Source organism: Anguilla anguilla, chromosome 9 (genome assembly GCF_013347855.1).
Source record: "Anguilla anguilla isolate fAngAng1 chromosome 9, fAngAng1.pri, whole genome shotgun sequence".
In the NCBI taxonomy this organism is placed as follows: Eukaryota; Metazoa; Chordata; class Actinopteri; order Anguilliformes; family Anguillidae; genus Anguilla; species Anguilla anguilla.
In genome coordinates, this window is record NC_049209.1 from 10,727,386 (window position 1) to 10,749,798 (window position 22,413).

General features: G+C 38.0%; 1 protein-coding gene across 1 annotated transcript in view; it reads right to left on the minus strand.

The window, feature by feature from the left end:
- The window catches only part of tenm1 (teneurin transmembrane protein 1), a 414,402-nt gene extending 392,720 nt beyond the window's left edge, over positions 1-21,682 (minus strand). The window contains exon 1 of the mRNA XM_035434568.1: positions 21,448-21,682. The gene's annotated coding sequence lies outside the window, so the exon portion shown is untranslated. The remainder of the gene's footprint in view (positions 1-21,447) is intronic.
- Between the last annotated feature and the right edge of the window lie 731 nt (positions 21,683-22,413).

The window sequence follows — 22,413 nt, forward strand, 5'->3', positions numbered from 1 at the left end:
ACAAATGATGATTAAATACAGACCAGTGTCAAATCAAGGCTTTACCATGCATTTGGCTAATATTAACATCACAAAACCTCTCTGAATTTTGACTCCTGCATTTCGTTGCTGTAGCCTGTCAAACAAAAAAGGATCAAATATCAGCTGCAGGTCTGATGTCATGCTGCATTTACAAATAAAGGGTGTTTCACAAACAGAATGAAAAATATCTGACAAATTCCATATGAGTGAAAATCCAAGATGGGCTCTGAAATCAGTTTGTCTGACTGTGTCTATTATTTTGAGGGTTGAAAGACTGAGGGACAGGATTGCTTTGATGCTGCAGCCTTCATTGCAGACCTCATCTGGGGAATTTCTGGTCCAATTCAGACACAATACATAGGTTTTATGATTCCCTCTTGCTGAATGAGCTTAGATTTTGGAGACTGGTGGAAAGTATTTCGCACAGTGTAGAGCCTGTGGTTCTTTGCTCTTGGTTTAAGGCTGTTTTAATGCTTATTATGGTAGTTTTTTAAAATGATTTTTAAGCTCCAAGATGATAAGCTGCCAGTTGGATATTGCACTGTCTCTCTTGGGAGTATACTTTCCCTCTCTGGGGAATTTTTGCTCTTCTATTCCTGATCTTTGCATTTGTATTTGCATTGTGAGTTGCCCTACATAAGAGTGTCTCCTAAATTCCAGTAAAGTAACATGCACTGTAACCACTGTTCATTATACAAAGTACAGTTATAAAGACAGTTATCAGGTTTTGTCACAAGGGTAGATAAGTCAAATTGTACAGATGACTTCAGAAATCAGCAAAATTCAAAATGTTGGAATGGTATTTTCTGTGGCTATTGCAGGATTTACAACCTCATATTGTAAATCCCACACTAGCTTGAAGTTGGCTGAACTCCAGAATCCTTCTACAGCTTATGGTCTGCAGAACCATAAACACATACTAAAGAATTGTTTGATTGGTCATGTCAATGAGGGCACCGATAAAGTACATCTATCACCCAAAATGTTATCCTAAAAATGTTGTTTTGTTAACGAGTTCCAAATAAGCTGAGAAATTCAGATCGAAAAACGTATCAGCTGCTTGGTGGGCGGTGATTCGGAAAGTAGGGCCCCCCTGTACGGCGCCAGGCGATTGATGCGCAGAACCAACTCCCACTGGCAAAGCTGCAGGCGGACCCAGTACACCATGTCAGACAGCCTCTGGGGACCCGTGCAGGGGCCCTCCCAGTTGCTGTCCAGCTTAGGTCCCCGGCCCTTCCATTGCTGGGGGTTGTATACCCAGACTGCATCCCCCTGACCTGACACGCTGTCAGTGTTGCTGTGCTTCTTTCCTTGTTTGTTTAGAGAACATGAGTGACATGGGTGTTTGTTAACTTTTTTTTAATTAAATAAATGAAATAATAATTTTTTTTTTTAAATTGATTTTGTGTTTACTCAGTTTCCCTTTGTCTAATATTAAATTTGGTAAATAGATCTGAAACCGTTCAGTGTGACAAACATGCAATAACAGAGGAAATCATGAAGTTGGCAAATACTTTTTTCACAGCACTGTATCTAAGACAATCTTTAAGAGTAGCAAAGCCTATCCTTTAATAAATGATCTTCTTAAGTGAACTATTTTTTATGTAAAAGGGTTCTTGCAGATGGTTATTTTGTTTATAAAATGGATTGAAAATTGCATGAGCAAGCACCTACGATGATATTGTGTGGTTTTATTATTTTGGCCAGTAAAAAATACCAGTAATTTATTTTCATTTACCCACCACCTTCACAGGTAAGCCAAAAAGTTCATTTTGGACCCTAGTAACATTTCATCTCTGCTAGTGAATATGTTTGGCTACTAGCCCGGCTGGCTAGAGCCAAAAATCCTTAAGAACCACCCCTGCGACTAACGCTATGGAGAAGAAGGGTCATGTCAGGATCTTCAATACTTCCAACAATAATGCCCCTGAAGGGAATGACTATCTTGCAAAAGGACACACAGACCAAATTACAAGAGTAGCTGGAGCAAACAGATGGTTCGTACTGAAGCTCAACCCTAAAAATAATCGAGACGATAATGAGAAAGAACAGAAGAAAATTTAATGAATGTGAAAAATATAAAACATGAAATTAATAGTTTAACACATTTTTGTTATATTTTGCCACATGCTAATAGATTTTTCAGTTCTGAAGCACAGATTATCCTCGGCAAAACATTTACTGTATAATCCTGCTTTCTTTTATATTGTACTGTTTACAAAAGTCACCATTAAAAAAAAAAGAAAGTCTGGCCATTTGATTTGCAATGCATGCATTCCATTTACAAAAAGTAAACACTCCAAATATCACCCATTTTATACCACATTCAGAAAGGTTCTGAAACCTTAAAAATTCATAAAATCTGTATTAGGAAGTCAATCCACATTAAAATGTCAGTGTATCAATGTATTCCAAATATAAATATCCTGTCTAGACAATGCCTCAAGCACTTAGCTGGCATTAAGTAAAACCAGGTACCTCCCACACACAGGAAGACAAACACACACACACACACACACATACATTGAATGTGCCACCCAAATCTCCACCATTCTCCAAACACTATGCCCCCTTTCCTGCTCCCCATTTTGCAAGGGCAAATGGATTTGAGGTGAGAACTGTGAAATGGGCATCCATTGTGCTTATATTAATCAGCACGATGCTTGCCTAGCTGAAAACAGATGGTGTTGCTTTAGGTGTGATTGTGCCCTGGTGAGATGGCGTTAGTGTGGTTACTGAGATTTTTGGGAGGGTCAGAGCGGCCGCAGAATGGTGAAATTATTACAGAGCTGTGTGACAGATGAACATAGGTCTCTTCTGTCCACTTAGTTGAACAGTTATGACAGATTTACCCACAGTGTTCTAGGTCTCCAGGTAGATGTTCATAGAGTTTGGGCGGCCCTGTAGCACTCTCTCTCTCTGAACAATTGCCAAAAGAGAGAATTAATCTCAAGAGAGAGAGAGAGAGAGACTCAGGTGATAGACTGTCAGAAACAGACAATGGCACACTGTAAATCACATACTTTGTGAAATGGTGCCAACGAAGCAAAATTAGCATTTAAATGTGAGGAGAGAAAGTGAGTGAAAGGAAGACTTATGAAGATAAGAGGCAGGGATAGAAGGAGAGAGACAACAAAAGAACAAGAAAATTACTTTCTCTTAGGAAAGGAGGAAGGAAGGATTAGATTGAGAGGTAGATAAAGAAGAGAATGAATAAAGTATGTACAAACATACACACAGTATATTTATAGCATGACATTATGAACATTATTGCACTCATCCTTTTATGATTGGCCTTGAGTTTTGAAAATTCACCCATGCATTGTAAAACCCAAATGCATTAACCTTTTAATTAATGAATGGTGTAGTCTCAACTTGGAATAATTTGTTATAACTAATTTATAAAGTGCAACAAAAATTTTACTTCATTATTAAAGAGCCGCAGAAACGTCAACAGTCTCCCTACTGAATCCAGTGACTTTCCTCAAAACTTTTGATTAAACTGAACTTGTTTGTTTTACAGTGTGTTTGGGTAAGGTTTGAACTATGAATAAACCTTCAGTCCCAGGTAAGTTCAGGCGTTATGTGAATTGAGTTTAATTAAAAATATTTCAATGCGTTTATGTTTTTATGGGTATCTGACATTTGACAAACACATCTTTATACCACCCCAAAATAAAATGATTTAAGTGTGACTTATATATATATGTATATATATCAATGTACCAAAAAAAATGGCGGGGTGTTACAAAAAGAAAGATTGTAATAAAAACCTGATAACATGTACATTTAGCATTCACTGCAACCTTGCACAAACACGACAGATGTTTAATTCAACAGTCGCCTGTCACATCTTGACAATTATATCTGTTTGTTTCTTGAAATATTATCCTCTTTGTCAAATCTTCTGCGTTACAAGATAAAGCACATGCAACCCACCAGTTATTTTAGGGCAGGAGAGTGTGTCCGAGTAGGACTCCTACCAAATTCACTGCGTATGCCTGCTTTCGTCCTAACTGACAGTTAATGTGTTCTGAAATGCATAGGATGCAGTGAACAAAAGGGCAACCACAATCAAGGAAAGAAAGAAACGAAGGATAACCATTCAAATTGCAGTAACTAAGACTGTACCTTAAGGATACACAAAAAGAGTTTGTGACTGTCAGTTGCCCCCCCCCCCCCCCCGACCAGAAAAAAGGATGAGTAATGGTCAGAGTGTGGTCAAAGTGTGTACGTGGCAGTTTCCCTAAATCTATCAGCATTTCTGAGATACACATAAACCAAGCGTACACCTGTGGCACTGAGGTTTATTAAGTATTCTGTCTGATTTAATTAAAAAAAGGTCTGTGCTAATTACGAGATAGGACTAACAAAACAAAAGCTGTTGGTAATCCAGTGTACAGTCAGTTACTTCTATGAAGCTAATGCAATGTGAAGCTACACCTTTGGCTTAGGAATCTATAATGGCTGCCAGCCATAGATGTTGCCAACAAGTCAGACCTAGGTAGGATATTTTGGGCAGAGGCTGGACCTGTCCATCTGACTGAGAGCAAATTACATTGCTGCCTTAGAGTCTCAGTAATGTTTATGCTGCAAATGATGCAGAGTGACTGACAAGTGGCCGATGCACAGGGGAGGCCCCCACCTGTTTGTGTTTCTTGCACAGGATACTGGAATTTAACCAAAAGATTTAATTTACTGGCTCTTCTGCCACACTTTACATCTAATGCATTGGAAACATTGTAAAAAGTGAGGGGTCTTCACACGGATTGTCGAATAGGATAGACGACAAACAGTCAACCGGAGGTGGTCAGAAATATACCATTTTAATTTATTACACTGAATTACCAGTGCTAAGCTGAAAGACACGCTAATGATAAAAACATGTGTGAGCATGTCGAAGGCAGGAGGTGCCCTGACCTCATTCCCCCTAATGGAAAACTATAAAGGTAAGTATGGGTTTAAATCTCTTATCAATATGGCATTTAAACTGCTTTACAACTGGAAATGTAGATGCAATGCCAGAAATAGTGTTGGCAACCTATGAGCAGGCCACTGGAAATTATATTCAGCAAATTAACATTTTTTAATCTTTGTGGCATGCTACAAAATGACACTAATGCACTTTCCAGAAGAAGTCAAGCTTTGCCATTTCTTACAAAGGTGACAACGGCTTTGCATTTCAATGCTTACAATGCTTCCCCAAACTCAGAAACTGACAGAGAGGGCACAGTGCAATTATTATTCTCCAAATGCCTTGCAGATGTAAGCAAGGCTCTAATGAACTGCACACCACAAGTCATTTGTTTTCCACACAACAGAGCCGGTGCATATAAGGACACAAACCCACTTTTATGATGCTTTTGGTTTCCCAAAAGTACTAAGATGCATCAGCCGTACCTGTGTTCCTATATGACGCTGAGTGCAAATGAAATAGCTTTTCACAACAGGAAACATTATTAGGAAACACTTCACACTCCTTCAGTGTTCAAGTAATATATGATCACTGGTGCAGCAAAAACAAACATTTTGGTGGAATTCTTAGAATCTTGCCTTGGCACATTCATACTGTCCAGGAAAGAGGTATTCAAATAGTATGAGACTGGAGCAATGAAAGCTGGCTGCCTATTGCTGGTTCCTTCAATTTTTGTAAACATAACCTATAGATATGTATTAATCTGTTGACTGTGATAATTCATGCATAAATTATGTGTAAACTGCCAGTGTGTCTTTTTTTTTTAGGTGAGAAAAGATATCTGAAAACATGGCTTATGTTATTTATTTAGCACCAGTAAAGACTGCAGAGGAACAATACAATGACTTTGACAGACAGAACTGAAACGTGGACAGGACATTCAGAATTCTTATAAATAGATTTAAAGGCCAAAACATAAGGAAGTTTTATCAATACATGCCAGAAGCATGTGTAAAGATATTAATTGTAAGGTGCTACATAATCTAGAAATGAGACAATGTGCAATAGGTCTTTCAACAAGAACCTGCAGCTGGTCCAACAGGAAGATAGCTCAGCCATAAGCCTACATCAGATAATGACTGACAAATTTTTTAATTTACTTTTTCTTACCATTATGCCTAATGAGTGATGGAATGATTTAATAATTTAACAAATGTCATCTGTTTTAAGGTAATTAGTAAAAACCCCACATGGTGCCTCTATTTTTATCTTTAATTTTATTATTAATTTCCCAATATCCCCTGCAGTAGCCCACCAGGGGACGTGTCCCTCCTCCTGCCCATTGTCCCATTATTGACACAAATTAGTTTTACCATGATTTAGTTCACTGGACACATCACCGGTGGCCATATTACCAGTGGCCTTTCAGTGCTACAGGTGGAAATTGGTGCAGAGGTTGCGTCTCGAGGACTGGTCCATGCGTGCGGTCATGTCTGGTTGAATTAGGAGTTTTTTTAATCCACTGTCATCATCCTCATACTTTTACTTCTGTCTGAAAGCTCAGTGGTCATTTTGATCGCAGGATAAATTAATTGAGAGTAGGACAGAAACATTATCGATTTTATTCTTTGCATAGGATATGTTGACAATACTGAAAAAAATGAAAACCTTTTAAGTACTTTTTTCACATGCAAGTAATATTTTAGTATGGAAAATGACATCTGAAATAGTGACTGAATACATGTTAACAGAATGTGTTAAAAGTTGTGGTTAGAGCGCTACATGTCCTGTTGTTTACGTCATGTATTGCTGTATTCCTATTGGTTGTTCATGTACTGATTACTGAAAAAAATATGGTCAAAAAATGCTAATATTGACCCGGTATATTTGTTTTCTCATAGATTAGTTGGCCTATATTCATATTACATTATGTCCCATGGTGTGCCTGTAAGTGTGATTGATCAATGAATGAAGTGTCTTTTTGGTGACCTCTGGTTGCTTTGGATAGGTACAAATTGTCATGCCTGGCTCTCAAAAAAAAAAATCATGACGCTTGTATGGTGATTCACAGATTGCTTGAGTCATTCCCCCATTAAATAATGAGACATATTTGCTGCAGCAGAAGAGCACGATGTGCCCATAATTGCCACAAAATGTGTTGTAATTAGAATAAAATATGACCCAAAATTCCATCACAATACTTAAGTCTCAGTGAAAAATGTTGGTCACTGTTCACGAAAAAGAAGTCAGAAAATTGCCAGTTCTTTCTCTCTCTCTGTCGACAAGTATTTAATTTTAAAATTATTATTGCCGGTCGGCCTTAGACCCTTAATTGTCAAGAGACTGATATGGCTGGCAATTAGAGGCATTCAACCTTGAAGGACAGTGTCATTTTCTGATGTGAACAAATTGCAGTCATACATTCTAAAAGCACAGGAAGTTTCAATCGCAAAAAAGTATGAAATTGAGTCGCATTCTGAATGACCCACAGTGCTTGGGCCTGGCATGATACATCTAAAATTTCTCAACTCTGTGCCGGTTCCCTACATCTCCCAGAATCTTTGTGGTGGCTGATCCCAGCTATCAGTTTATTAATGACCCTCTGCTAGGTATTACAGGGTGCTGGATGAAAAGAGCAAACAATTAATAAGCAAGCCATGGTTGTGCAATTACACCTTGAAGAGTGTTAGGTCATGCTCACTACTGCGGTCTTTAATTAGCTGATGCTAATTAGTCACAGTAAAGCATATTTATCATGATGAAAGTACAAGCTCCTCAGCATGATCTGGCCGTATCACACTAAGCCACCCTAAAATACTCTGTCCAGTTAACCTATGGGGTTGCCTGATTAAAAAAAAAATTAAAAAAAAAAACTCTTCAAATCAACAAGGAGATTCTGATGAATGTGGCTCTCAGTCATTGGTGGAAATATTCTCCAAGCACATGCCGTCAGAAGCAGATGAATGCTGGAGCGAAGCCAAACAGCAGCCTTAAATGAGGAGATCCATCTTCCCCCGTGGCAGTGCTGCTCGCAGGAGGTCAGCTGATGAAGACCTCCATCCTGGAGGTGGGAGAGTTCACAGAACCAGCAACAAAGTTCAAGAAAGAGGCCACTGACTTTAACATGTCTCTTCCTGCCATGTACACATATGCAGTGACACACTCAGGGATACATGCGCACACACTCAGGGACACACACATGCACACACATGCAGAGATGCACACAAACACACAGAGATGCGCAAACACACGCAGGAGTACACAAACATTTGCAGGAACACACACACAAAGGGATGCACACGTATGCAGGGATGCACACATACACACAGAGGCACACACACATGGACGTACACACACAGGGACACACACGCTCACACACAGGGATGCACACACACATGCAGGGACACACACACAGGGACACACACAGACATGCAGGGACGCACACACACAGACACACACCCACAGGGATACACACAGGCATGCAGGGACGCACACACAGGGACGTACACACAGGAATGCATACAGACATGCAGGGAAACACACACACAGGGTTGCACACAAATATGCAGAGATTCACACACACACACACACACACAGGGATGCACACAGACATGCAGGGACACACATACACACACAGGAAGGCACACAGACATGCAGGGAAACACACACACATAAGGTTGCACACAAATATGCAGAGATTCACACACACACACACACACAGGGATGCACACAGACATGCAGGGAAACACATGTTTCAGAATTTCACAATTTCAGAATTTACAAATACTTTTTGCCCACTGCAAATTTTTTCAGCTGCATTTTAAATGTAAAAATAAATTGGCTTTGATTTTACAATATTTTATTATAACTATGAAGTCACTCCACTTGATATATTTGCATTAGATTGATACAGGATAAATAAGCATCATGAGTTAAGACAAAAGCATCTAGATAAGGCTACATAGCATCTCTATAAAATTCTTTGTATATCCCTAGAAATGTTTTTTACCTCTTGGTCCCAATTTTTTGCTCCGTTTTCTATCTACCTGCAGTGCCCTTATTCCTTAATTGTGTCACTCGAATGAAGGGGAAATTAAAAGGCAAAACAAACAAACGTTTGTTTCCAAAGCTAAATTAGACTGTTAGACACTCAGTATACCCAGTGGAAGAAGCCCTCATATATCTATCAGCATGCAGAGACATGACGGCCTGTCAGGAGTGTGTTTTGACTGCGGAGTGTATTACGGGCCACCTTCAGGCAAAATTTCATGAGAACAGCAGGTTCACTGTAGAACACGTTCAGCTGTGTCACTCTGCAGATGGAGATAACAAAGACAAATCTGGATAGAAGTGGCACCGTGAGCACAGTAGGGGGAGCTACTGCAGTAGACTGCGTGCGCATTCCCCATACAGGGGAAAGAGAGGGAATGGCGTTCTCCTGGCGATAAGTAGTTCAGCAAGTCTGGATGAGCCAAAGAAATATTTCTTTCTGTCAGTGTATATTTCTAAAGTAGGAACCTGGAGTACAGCAAATCCTGTCACACCTGTTGGAAACTGCAACGAGTTCTCTCTGCTCAAATTGGTGCTGAGCAAACTGTCAATCCCCAGATAAAGACCAGACACAGAGCAATAACGCAGAGTGCTAATAAAAAACAGTGAATTTAAATGCATTGTTATTTGTTCGTTTACTCCAAATGGAAGATAACTCAGTGTAGAAAACTCTTACTAAAGCCTGCATGTTATTATACTGTATGGTAGAAAATGGTATTTGTGTATGATGGGAAATGGCCTTTAGATATAGTAGGAAGTTGTCTTCATATGAGGTAATGGCCTTTATAAATGCAGCTAATAAAAGTGTATGTGAAGAGGTTCTCTACAGAAGTAGGCAGGGTGTCTAAACATAGCATATCAGAAAGGGCACATACATCTATGCACAACAACAGCCATGGTGAGTAGTATACATAACAGGCTCTGTGTTTGAAACTAATGTCACAACCCACAGACCTACGAGAGTATCATATGTTCACACAAGTGCACAAACATAAGCATGCACATTTGCACCAGTGCACACACTACCATGCCTATGGCCTCAGGAGCCATTGACCCATTACTATGTTCGGTATGTCATTTGGTGAAAAAATATAATAGGATACAATAGTCCTCTTTATCTCTATGTATCTGTACATTTATTGACAATGTAAGTGTTTTAGCCTGGAGTTTTCCTTTAAGATCACAGAATTTAAATAATGTATTTGCCCACATAGAAAATATTTATTTAAAATTAAAATTAAATTAAATGTCTGTAACTTCAAAAAACTTGTCAGTGGAATAGATAGACCCTGTAGGACAGAAATATTAATTTCTTTTTCATGATTGCGTCATGATTCCAACTGAGAAAGCATTGTGAAAGTACAAGAGTTTGAATACAAGATCCATTGTATATCTGTCAATTCCTTGGCTGTTTTGTAAATATGTTTATGCTCTGTGCTGCAAATAGTTTCATTTTCATTTTAATAACTGGACTCTAGTGAAATGAAAATATTGATTCATATATTAATTCATGGCCCATGACAAGAAAAACCTTTTTATCCCAATGCTGGGGTAATTAACTCAGACAGGCTGAATCATATTTGTATCCAACACTACTACATCGGTGACAAATTTGCTTGTTCCATTTTTATTTATTTATATATTTTTTTTGAAAATTAATAATAGCTCATAGCCTTGCAGTCATGAAAAGTCATGCTCACCTTTCAGCTTGCATAAGAGTGGCTCGGTAAAAATGGCAGATAAGCAATAGGTTCTCATGGAGTCTACCTGATAATAGGTGTACCACAGTTTCACAGCCAATTTGGCTTGCTGTCATTTACTTTGTGCATTGACATGTATGCACTGCCCTCACAGTACAGATAAAGACTGCAAAGGGAAGCATTGGATTTTAGTAGAGTACTTTTCAGTGCTTGGATATCCCCACGGGACCCGTTACGATTTCGCTTCATGACTCCCATGAGAACACCTTCACAGATTTTCTGGCCAACACTGTTGCTTTACGATACAGTACTAAACGTTACACATCACTCCAGGGCACAGAATGCAAGAAAAGAATGCGCAGAATGTGTGGAAAGAAATATATTGGTTACGCATATCGGACTGAAATATTAATGATCCCATTTTTAACACGCACCATTATCGCTGCTCTAAGGAATAACCTTTTTATCTATTAATGTGACTTTCAGGTAGATATGTGATTTTATCCATGGCTTCAATTTATAATATATGAGTTAGGTATTATACGTGATGACCAAAACAGCATAAATCAGGGATGACAAAACAAAAGCTTTCAAGCTAGAGACTGCCTATGGAAAAGATGCCACCTCAAACAGTTACTGCAGGCTCTGCAATGGCCATACCCCATGCTTTGCTCTTTGTTCCCTGCAGGTCAGTATTAAAGTATGCGCAATAACAACATGCACATGCCTTGCTCATCATCCAATAAAGTCTGATAAAGACTTGAGTCATCAGCTCTACCTTAAGCTGCTACTCAGAACATGAAAACAAGAAAAGTTGCATCTCTTCAAGCTTCAGTACAAGCAGCTGTTAACTTCAAAAATATTTCTAAAAAGAGCCCCGTGACAATTCTAGTTTCTTCTATATATATATGTATGAAATCTATATGGATTATTCAGTTGTAAGTTGGGCTCAAATTTGGTTCAGCAAGTTCAGTCCATCTGTTTCATTTATGGCACGGTAAAATATTGTGGTTTTAAAAGGTGCATGAATAATGTAACAATATGAAATTGTGTTCATAAAAAGTTACACAGTCCTGGACTGCAATTGTGTATGTTGCTATTGGATGGAACCATTAAATTTTAATCATGTTCATAAATATTTAATTCTACAACCATTTACCTCTTAATCACTGAATTGTTTTCTAATTTTATGCCACTGAATAAAGGAAATGAAATTGAATAAATGATCTCAGCTTTTGTATGCTTAATCACACAGTAGACACCAATGTGTCTTGTATTTCACAGGTGTTTCCGATTAGTCAGGTACGTCCAATTGCTGCCTTGGTGCAGGTGTAAGAGAGTGTCATGATTCTGTGCTTTTGATTGCCTTTGCAGTCTGTTATTGCCATTTGCCAACATAGGCCAAACCATAGGCTTACCAAAATCAACTGCCCAGAACATCATTACCGTGGCCAAGTATTTAACTGTAGTATTTGCTATTCAAATTTTTATTCTGCTAATAAAATATTATATACATCGACCTGGTGTGTGTGCCTGACATATATAATTTAATTCACCCATTTATTCTCCAATAATATTTCAGAATTATTTTCTTATTATTGACCTCCTTTAAAAATGAAATAACACAACAATCACAATATAAATCACAATACAATTTGATGTGAAATGTCAGATCCTAAAACAAATAAAGCAATAGAATGGTGTAATAAATGAACAATTAAACGAACACAAGTAGGCCAGAATGAGTTTCTGGCTTACTTGTGTAATAAACTGTGAAGAAAAGATAACAGAAAAGTTTTTTTTTATTATGTGAAAAGCACAACTCCTTTTCCTCCTTTTCTCCCCAATTTGTAATTCCCAATCAAACTCATGCTGTAAAGCTCATCAAAGCTCCCACCACCGATCTGTGAGGCCACAGCCCTCCATGTGCGCCCCTCTGAAGAAGGCGGTGCCTGCTGCTGCTTCCGTTCACACTGCGTTTGGCAAACTGGGTTTGCGCAGGCATGAGTCAGAGGAAGACCCTTCCCGCGCTGCTCAATGAGCAAACCAACAGGACCCACTGGGGGGGTCGCTGGTGTGTGATAAGATGCTGTCATCCTGGCCAAGTGAATGCATCCCCGCCTGGGTCACACTAGAGCCAATTACGCCTTTCCCGGTGGGGCTGCTGGCCACTGACAGCACTGGAATCCGATACCAGATTGTAGGGACAGTTGAAAAAGACAACTACTGGAGGAATTTGCAAAATATTCAGTCATATGTTACCTTTGGAATGACTAATATTTTGCATTTATTTTGGTGAGGTGAAAAAGTCCAAAAAGCAATGCTTCTGTGAGCATACCCCATATCCCGAGTATTTTTTTTTTTTCAGTTGGACCTGGCCATTGTTATAAATTGACCTCATGTACCTGGTCATTGTTACAAATTGACCTCATGTGGATTAAAACTGATATGAGTGCAGGACAGAGCCGTAAGAACAAAGCAAATTCAGAAATTCTCCCTCCAGCTATGGTACAACTTAGAAAGTAACACTCAAGGAAATTTTAAACGGGCTAAGAAACGGGCTATGGAAAAGAACAGAACCAATGTTCTACAAGAAACCCTGAAGATGGACAGTATTAGTATTTTAAGGATTTTAGATACAGAGGACCGTTAAGAATTCTAATAAAATTTCTTGGCTTTCAAGGATTAGAGCCATAAGGTACCTTGAAATGACATGGAATGAATTGAGGCCAACCAAAAAGATGAACTATGTTAGTTTCTTCAGTTTAGTTTGAGGTGTCAGACACCATTAGAGCATAACAATTATATGTTTTAGCTTTTTATAGTGTGAGCTCATTTGTCCAGATGGTGATTTGAACTCAAACCATATGATCTTAAATGCAACGTGTGTTAAACACAACATTTTGATTTCCTCATGCCTAGGACATTTTAGCTTGTTTGTGTTCAAAACATGACAAAACCACAACTGATCCAATGCTGCATACATACCGTTTTTGGCAATAAACGAGAAATAACATGACCTTCTGGCTACTGGTTTAAACATCCATGCACAGTATGCTGTTTAGAACCAACAGTGTTTTGTCCTGTGAATACTGCAGATATTAACGATTTATGCAGTTACTTTGTGTTAACTGTTATAATTTTCCCACACATACTTCACAGTTGTAACATCAGACTACGATAGTGTTTGTTTAAATTATGCTCTTTGTGGTGCAATTTTTCAGCTTTTGATTTCATTACTTATAATTCAGTAAAAAGTGAAAATTGTTACAATTCTCTCCTATATATCTTCTTGACCATGAGTGGTAATGACATTCTGTGACCACCAGTAATTTGAAATCATTTTTCTTTTTTTTTTTGCGCAAATATTATGATTTTATGTAGAAAAATGTTATGTTGTATATGTTATATACAGTACATGAATAGTGCCCAGGTGTATACTACATCAATAAACATTTCTGAGTATGTGACTGAGGTTATGCTACAAGTAAAGAGATTCCCCATAATACATTGCAGCTGCATGTCATGATCATTAGGTTTTGGTGTCAAAGACACATTGCCAACTAGTGATTTTCCTTCCGGGCAGAAATTAACACATGAATGCTTTTTGCATTTTTTTCCCCACAAAACCCAAAAGAGCAACATAAGCTGCACTGTCTTACTGAATTTTGGGCAAAAGGCTAAAAGTCCCTCATAATTCATTTTAGAGGTAGTTAAAATAAAAAAATTAAAATAAAAAAGCAAAAACTGGAACAATGTTTAGCCTGACTCTTGTAAATCTGTTTTTTTCTTATGTCAGTGAGCTAGATGTTTATTAATTTCTTTCAAGCTAGAACTAAACGTCTTCTGAGGCTCTGGGCAGCACTGACTGATACAGATAATTTTTTTCTTCCACAATCTCTTTATAGTGTGCAAAAGCTCTTATGCAACCCAGGCAAATAGCTGGATGTCTATTACGCACAAATAGTATTTGCTGAAAATGTAGGTCTCTTCACTTTGGACTGAACAACCAAAAGTGTCGCTAATAAATTCTGAAAAGTCTCCATTATTAGATCATAACCATTACCGTTGTTACAGTAGCCTAATAACATCTTATTGTTCAGCAACCATTAGAGGGGGAAAAACAGATATGACCTGGCTAAACATATTGTCAGAGCATATTTCTAATTAACCCTTGTGATTTCTTCATATTATGCATGTACCCCATGTCCACAGGGTCAAAATGACCCACCCTCACCAGATCCCCTGTGATAAAGCCTCTTCTTTAAATGTTAAACCCAAAATCAGTATTTTTCATGTAGAAACAACAGCCTGTCACATATCACATATCAATAAATTGTTGAATAACTGTTTTCCTACTTTACAATCAAAAGAGGCTGTAGTTCTTCAGTCACCACTGCTCATTTTTACTACGAAACACATGATTTATTTTTATTTTTTATTTTTTGTGGTAATAGTCCTGTGGTGCTTAACTTTGATTATGCTTCAGATTTCACAACTTCAAGATTAAAAAGACTGATGGTGTACTGCTTCTATAAAAATATAAAAAGGGCAATATTTAAGTTTAAGTTTTTCTAACGCTAAGGTCACTCCAGGAAAAGTCATCACATTTCATGCTGAAAAGATTAAGTTTGGGGGTTTTCACTTCTGTTAACCCTGAGCACAATGCAAGACTGAAATGCCTTTCCAGATAAAAATCCTGGAAGTTTTGCACCAGAATTTTTTTTTTTTTTTTTTTTTTTAATTAAAACCACACACACTGCTCTTAAATTCCTTATGATGACATAGTACAGAAATGAATTTAAGAACATTCATGATGACATAATTTTAGGAAAATGTCACCTTACTAAATTCAATCCAGGCGTTTTGTTTCCCATGGTTGTAATCCAATCCAATGTAATACAGCTTTATTCAGTTTTGTGAATTTTTCAACCTGTAGTTCTGTGTTTCAATATCAAGAGGACAATATAGGACATTTGAAGCCACTTAAGAAATCATCATATTTCATTACATTACATTACATTACATTACAGGCATTTAGCAGACGCTCTTATCCAGAGCGACATACAACAAGTGCATCAGTTCAAGGTGCAGAGATGCAGAAAAACACACTAGAGTGAAGTAAAGATCGTAGTGCCAGAAGTGACCACATAGATCAGGACTCCAACCCTGTAGGGTAACCTGTTCAGCAAATAAACAAAACAATCCTGCCAAGTACAAAACTAGCACTGAAATCACATTTCCCATTACTGTAAACATGCAGTTCCATGTCCTAAATCAAACTACAAATATCAAACTGAAATACAATTCCCATCAAGAATTTCACCAGTATCTCACAGACATCATAGCCAACAACTTCACAATGAACTATAGGGGCTTGAGGCAAAGGCAGCATGGATACGGCTGCATACACTCCTGTTGACATTTGAAAAATTAGAATATCAACTGGACGTGCCAAAGTGCTCAACTGACAGAGGACAATAGTGGTGAGGCAATGCATCAAACTGGCAATCTGACATTTCACAGAGTACAGCAAGATCATGATACTGTTGCTAAGCAATCCAAAACCTAAAAATATATTTAAAAAAATATATAAATTCAATTAGTTTGAAAGTTTAAAACAATCCTCTTCACATTAATTATGACCAGCTCCAATGGATTAAATAATAAAAACTAGTTTGCCAGATGAAATTAACTTTATATACTGAGATACCCAGTGCAAAACAAGATCTAACCTGACTACAGGAAGGCACATCTTTCAAGGACCAAACTTCATGCTAGTGGTACCTCCCGTGATACTTAACTAATGGGGCTTGCTGCTTATAAATTTGCTTCTCACAAAGTATATAAATGAACATGGCTTCTGACAAAATGGGAACCCTAAGGTTGGTGTCATTTGGAGTGACCCAAACAAACTTTTCCTGGCCAAGAGGTGACTTTATTAGCAAAGGTCTGCTGGAGAAAAGAACATGGCTAATTTAACACAGCATCTCCACTGGCATTGTGATGAATGGACTGACCTAGATCTGCACATACTGTACAATGTACGGTCCATTTACCTCTACTGGGAGGTACTGGGGAGAAGGAGAATACCACAATAATAGATGTGCTTCGCAAATCAGTATAATTCCCTTAACATGGATGTGACAATGGTTGCAGAACATTACAACCTAAAATGAATTCAAAGCATCAATTGTGATTGATCTCTGAATATTTTTTTTTAAATGATTTCTAAGTGATTATTCCCACAAACTATTGAGATAATAAAAAAATTATTGCGATAGTGATTTTTTCACTATCTTCTCAAAATCTGCATGCAATAACATGCACTGAAAGATATTTACCACTGGCTTGCACACAGCATCAGTAGGCCCTTACATTTCCAAAGCTTGTGTATGTGTGTATGTATGTTACTGTATGTATATATGGATATCCAGTTTTTAGCTTGTTCTCTTTGAGAGACAGGAAATATGATTTCACTGGCAAACTTGCTCCAAATCAATGCAGTGTCATTTGTGACTGAGTAGCATTCTCTGCTTGACCATAGGAATGCTCTCTGTTTATCTGTTTCCCCTACCCTCCACAAACATCAACAGAACATCCTTGGGAACTTAGAGTCACTGAAGATCTTTGTCTATACAAACTACCTCGGGTGTCTTTTTTCTAGTGAAATGTAAATTATATTTAAGTGCCATTATAGGCCTATCACACTAATTCAAGTGTCAACAACCAACATAATAATAAAAATCAAAAAAAAGTTTTGATTTTCTTGGGCTCATATTGCACAAAATTGTCCCAACATAATTTTACTTATTTTTAAAGCGGTCAGAGATGTGTGAGTCTCTTGCCAAAATTGGTGAAAATGAATTGTCGTCAAGCTGCAGCAGATGGCAAACTGTAATGGGACAGTAGAGAATAATGAGACAACACCATCATCAGCATCCAGCCAAGATAGACTGCTCTCTCACAGGTAAGGGTTAGTGGCTGAAACAAATCACCCACAGAGCAAGCACTGATAACTGGGCCTATTGAATCTTTTTTTTCTAGACTGATGACATGACATAATCTCTGTCTGTGTGCAATTGGGTAAATATTTATTGAGTTTCTGACTCTGCCTCCAATGCTGCGGTTGACATCTGGATCCCCAGATGTGAATGGGGGACCAAGCATGACTGTTTAATTGCCTTCTAGGAAAGGAACGCCTTCTGCTTTTCTCTCATAGGAGGAGCTGAGAAACCCAGGAGGATGATAACAGTAGAGTCCTGTCTGAAACAATGGCTCTCAATCATCCATCCCGGGATGCAGGAAGCATGGGGGGGGGGACAGGTCTCCCTCAATATTAGCCCCCCCCCCCCCCCCCCCCCCCCCCAATAATAGCATCGGGGGAAAAAAAATGTTTGCCGTGTACTTTTATTTTGAAAGGCATGCTGTGGGAGCGCAGTCAACAAGTCCACCCGATATAGCAAATATCATTCCTTTTAATGGAGCCCAATTTTTTAAAAAATGACCCCATTCAAATCGTGCAGTAGGTACCTACTAACCAGTAGAGCCGGGTTGAAAGTGGCATGGCCCAGTGGCCGATTTGTTGGTCTTAATTTATTTACAGCATTCCTTCATCCAAAAAAGTAGTGACAAAAGCAATCCAGAAACGGATCCAGACCAATGTTTAATCTGGGGCGACGCATCGTATTACTACGTTTGACACACGTACACGATATATATTTAGATAATGTTTCAGAGAACAACATTTAGATAATCGGGTGGAAGCAAAAAAGTATAGTTGTTTTTTTTTTTGTGACCAAATATTTTCTTCATTTCTTTCTTTAAGAGTGAAAGTTAGGTCGGGAGAAAGGGGACTTTTTAGATTTTTTTTGTGTGTTATTTTATTTTTAATTTTTTTTTTTAATGTTCTCATATGCTTGCACATGAACTAACTGTCAAAGAATTCCATCTTGCAGACAAACTGACAACCTATTTTTCTCTCTTTCTCTATGTCATACTCTCAGATAATGTAAATTAATATGTTTTGATAGATTTGATAGATTCCATGGAATGGTGGATTCTGTTTTTAGTTTTATGAAGGCTATCTTAGACATTTGGTTTTAAAAGAAAACCTATCGCATGTAGATTGCTAGAATTTTCAGGGTAGAAAGTAATTGTATCTCAGAAGCTGTTTTATGAGCTTTGCTCACATTTTCTAGTGAATAAAAGTTGTGCTGTTTTTAAATAAAATATTCAATGCATTTGCTGTAGTGATTTAGGCAGTTAGGCCAGTTAGGGCACCTGGGAATAAATGCATTTCTCCTAATTGTAAGAATTTAAAAAAATGAATGAAATATGGGCTGAAATTCATATCTATCCGACACCATGTACTTGCATTGCATTTAGCAACATTGCAGAACCCAGAAATTTAAACTTCGGAACTGTACTTATGTTTTTAGAACAGAAAATGAATAATACAGAAAAGGAAAGTGATTGACATTCCAAATGTTGCTTTTTAAATGGCAGTGACTTATGAAAAAAATTTGTCACACATACCTTCTACTTGGATGTAACATCTTGTTGACACATTACAGAAAAATCACTCCAATGTTATTGACTGTATTTATTTTGCTTACTATTGTTGTGCTTATCAGAATGCATGCAAAATACCCCCCAACCCCCCTTTATACAAATAAAACATGGCTACCCACCGGGGATTTGTATTGGTAAATATATAAATAACACGGGGGCCGGTTTCAGTTGTTTTTCCTCACAGAAACACATCATCCAAGCCGCTTCATCTCACAAGCAAATGTGTTATGAAACGAAGCACCAAAATAATTTTAAAAAGCATACTTCTCAGACAGATATCGATCAAAAGGCACAGAGAGAAAATTCTCAGGGGGGGAACTTCCATTCAGAAAGCAAATTAAAGAAAAAACGTGTCCTCGGCTTGCTCCTGTTTACAGCAGGCAGTCTCACAGAAAAAAAAAAAACACTTTGTGTCAGCAAAGATCCTTGGAGTCTTTTGTGAACAGGGAGTCAGCTAACAGAGGGAAAACAAAATGCTTGCTTATCTCTGGTCTACTTTATTTAGTAAAATAGAAATTATTTTACCTGACACACTGCATAATCATGTAAACCTGATTTTAAAATGTGTGTAATGTCTAATAATTTTGAAAGCACTTTGCTCTTAAATTGTACTGTTCATTGTTATGGAGCTGGGACTCGGACTTGGAAAACAGTGACAGTTATCACTGAGTGGACTGTCCTGATTAAATTTACTGTAATGAATGAATGAATGATCACCTGTTTTCAAAGCCACACGCAGAACAGCTCACAATCGAACTTAAAAAATGGAAGCTGACAACAATCGTGATCTTCTTCAGTTTCACACTGTCAATGAAATGCAACCGAATAAACACATCCAGTTCTTACAGCCACAAATGTAGAGACATAATTATTAACTGTGCAGTATTCCGTTGTTATGAATCACATGCGGAAAATGAAATCTGCATATAAATTCTGAGTTAATAGTAATACTTGATTAGGAAAGTTGCACAAAAGTAAAGTTGAAGACAGTTACATTCCTTGAAAGCTTGTGGTGCACCACGAAGCAAAAGAAATAAATAAACAAATAAATAAGACCTGCATCTGTGTTACTTTTAAAACGTTGTGAGTGCACTGTTTTTATCTCTGGTGATGAAACACTTCTTCAGTGTCAATATGATGTGTTAAAAACAGATTCAGTGTGTACATTCAAAACTTAAGTAACTACTGATAAAACATTCAGGTCAGGTGAGACTCAATTTCCATAATAGCCTCAAAATAATAGAATATGTACCAATAGCTATCTGGTCTTTTGGTTAATTGATTGATCAAGCATCACAATCTCAGCATATGCTATTTGTTTTATTTTCTAGCTTAAATTCTTTTTCGTGTAGTCAGCTATGCTATGGCATATGTACAATTCAGTTTTCCAGCAAAATTAAAAACTGTTTAAAAGATAAAAGTACAGGAGACAAGAAAAAAATAATTACATAAAAAATAAATGGGAAAGTTTAATTTGTATCACTTTATATCGCTTCCAGCATTTCGCTGAGCAAAAATAATTGGATCATTCAATGTTTATGAAAGGTTTACAGACCCATACAACCTTTTCACAGATATATATATGTATACTTTTTTCACCAAGAATGAATTACAAGAGAACCATATAAGCAGTAAATCTGAACTTTCTATCATCCAAAACAAACAAGTCTTTCAAGCCAAAGCAGAACACTACTTTCAAAGCCATTACAAATCCAATACAAGATTCTAAGGCATAAATCCTTGAAGAAATTGTTGCATTTTGAATATGATATATAGTTGAGTTCCTAACCCTAACCCTAACCCTTGGTAATGCTTTGTAAAATGTATTTATTTATTTATTTATTTATTTTTGGTGTTGAACAAAAACAGACAAGTTCAGGGATCTGCCTTGCAGGCAGCTCCATTAAACTTTCACAGCAACACCTTCTATAACAATTACATCTATTGTGTGCATTTATTTGTGAGCATATGAAAAATGCACGTTCCACATCACTGACCGGTAGAATTCACTCAACACTGGCGATGCCAGTAACGATCATCAATTAAGATGCCAGGTTTCTGTCCCAATTTGGAGGACAGAGCCTGTTCATTATCCAGAGGATAAGCAGGAATAGTCAAAGCGCAGTGAAGATCAGCGTAGTCAGAGAGCTGAACAAATCAAAAGGAATTCAGCAAAGGGCTCCCTACCTTGGTGCAAGCTGTTACTTGGACTTGCGTCGGCTATGAGCAGCCTCCTCTGACTTGCTGTGATGGTACGGCAGGTGCCAGACGGTAATGGTAGAAAAACTGTACAGGCAGAGAGAGGCTGAGTGCTCTGGGGTTTTCTGCATAAGAGGCTTTTTTTGGGGGGGGGGAAAGTGAGGTGGGGGAAGTGTTTCTCTTTCAGCTTCTCTCTTTCAGCCTCTCTCTTCCTGTCGGTCTCTGTCTTGGTTCCTGAAGAGCAGGCTGAAGACAAGGTTGAAGTAGTGGAGTCCTGACTGTGTCGTTGCACGGTTCTTGCGATAAAGTGCATGCTCCCTACAGTATAGCTGTTGAGATGTGCTATGCATACTAACGAAGCCAGCAGCTCACTCTCCACACCTCTATTTTGTGTGTGTGTGTGTGTGTGTGTGTGTATGTGTGTGTGTTTTGCAGAAACAAAAGACAACCCTGGTGATAAAAAGGGAATAGATGAGTCAACACTTGGTACATGGCAACTTTACACCACCGTAGTTATAATGCACACATTTCTGAGGCTGTGCCTTTTGGGCAGACATGCTTTGTAAATTGTCCCACCATGTTGAAACATGATTGATGGGTTTTGTTGGGCGCAGGCGGAAAAGTTGAGTGGACTCACGGCTGTAGTAGCATTTTTTAAAATCACAGCGCGACCACATCATGCCCGAGGAAAGGTGACATTTCAAATTCACTTCAGGGTTGCACTCATGTGAGCATTCTTCAGTGCCTGCCATTACTAACCTACATTTTCTCGGCTGCGTGTTCTGTTCTGAAGTCTGAAAAGATCAAACATTATGAGGAATATTAAATGAACACTAGTTAACTGGGGTGACAGAGCAGTCAACGGCAAGTATGCATTAGGGAATTTTGGTACTTTTCCCACAAAGGCGATAGGAATAATTAGGCCTGCTATCTGTATTATTGAATGTTTTTGTC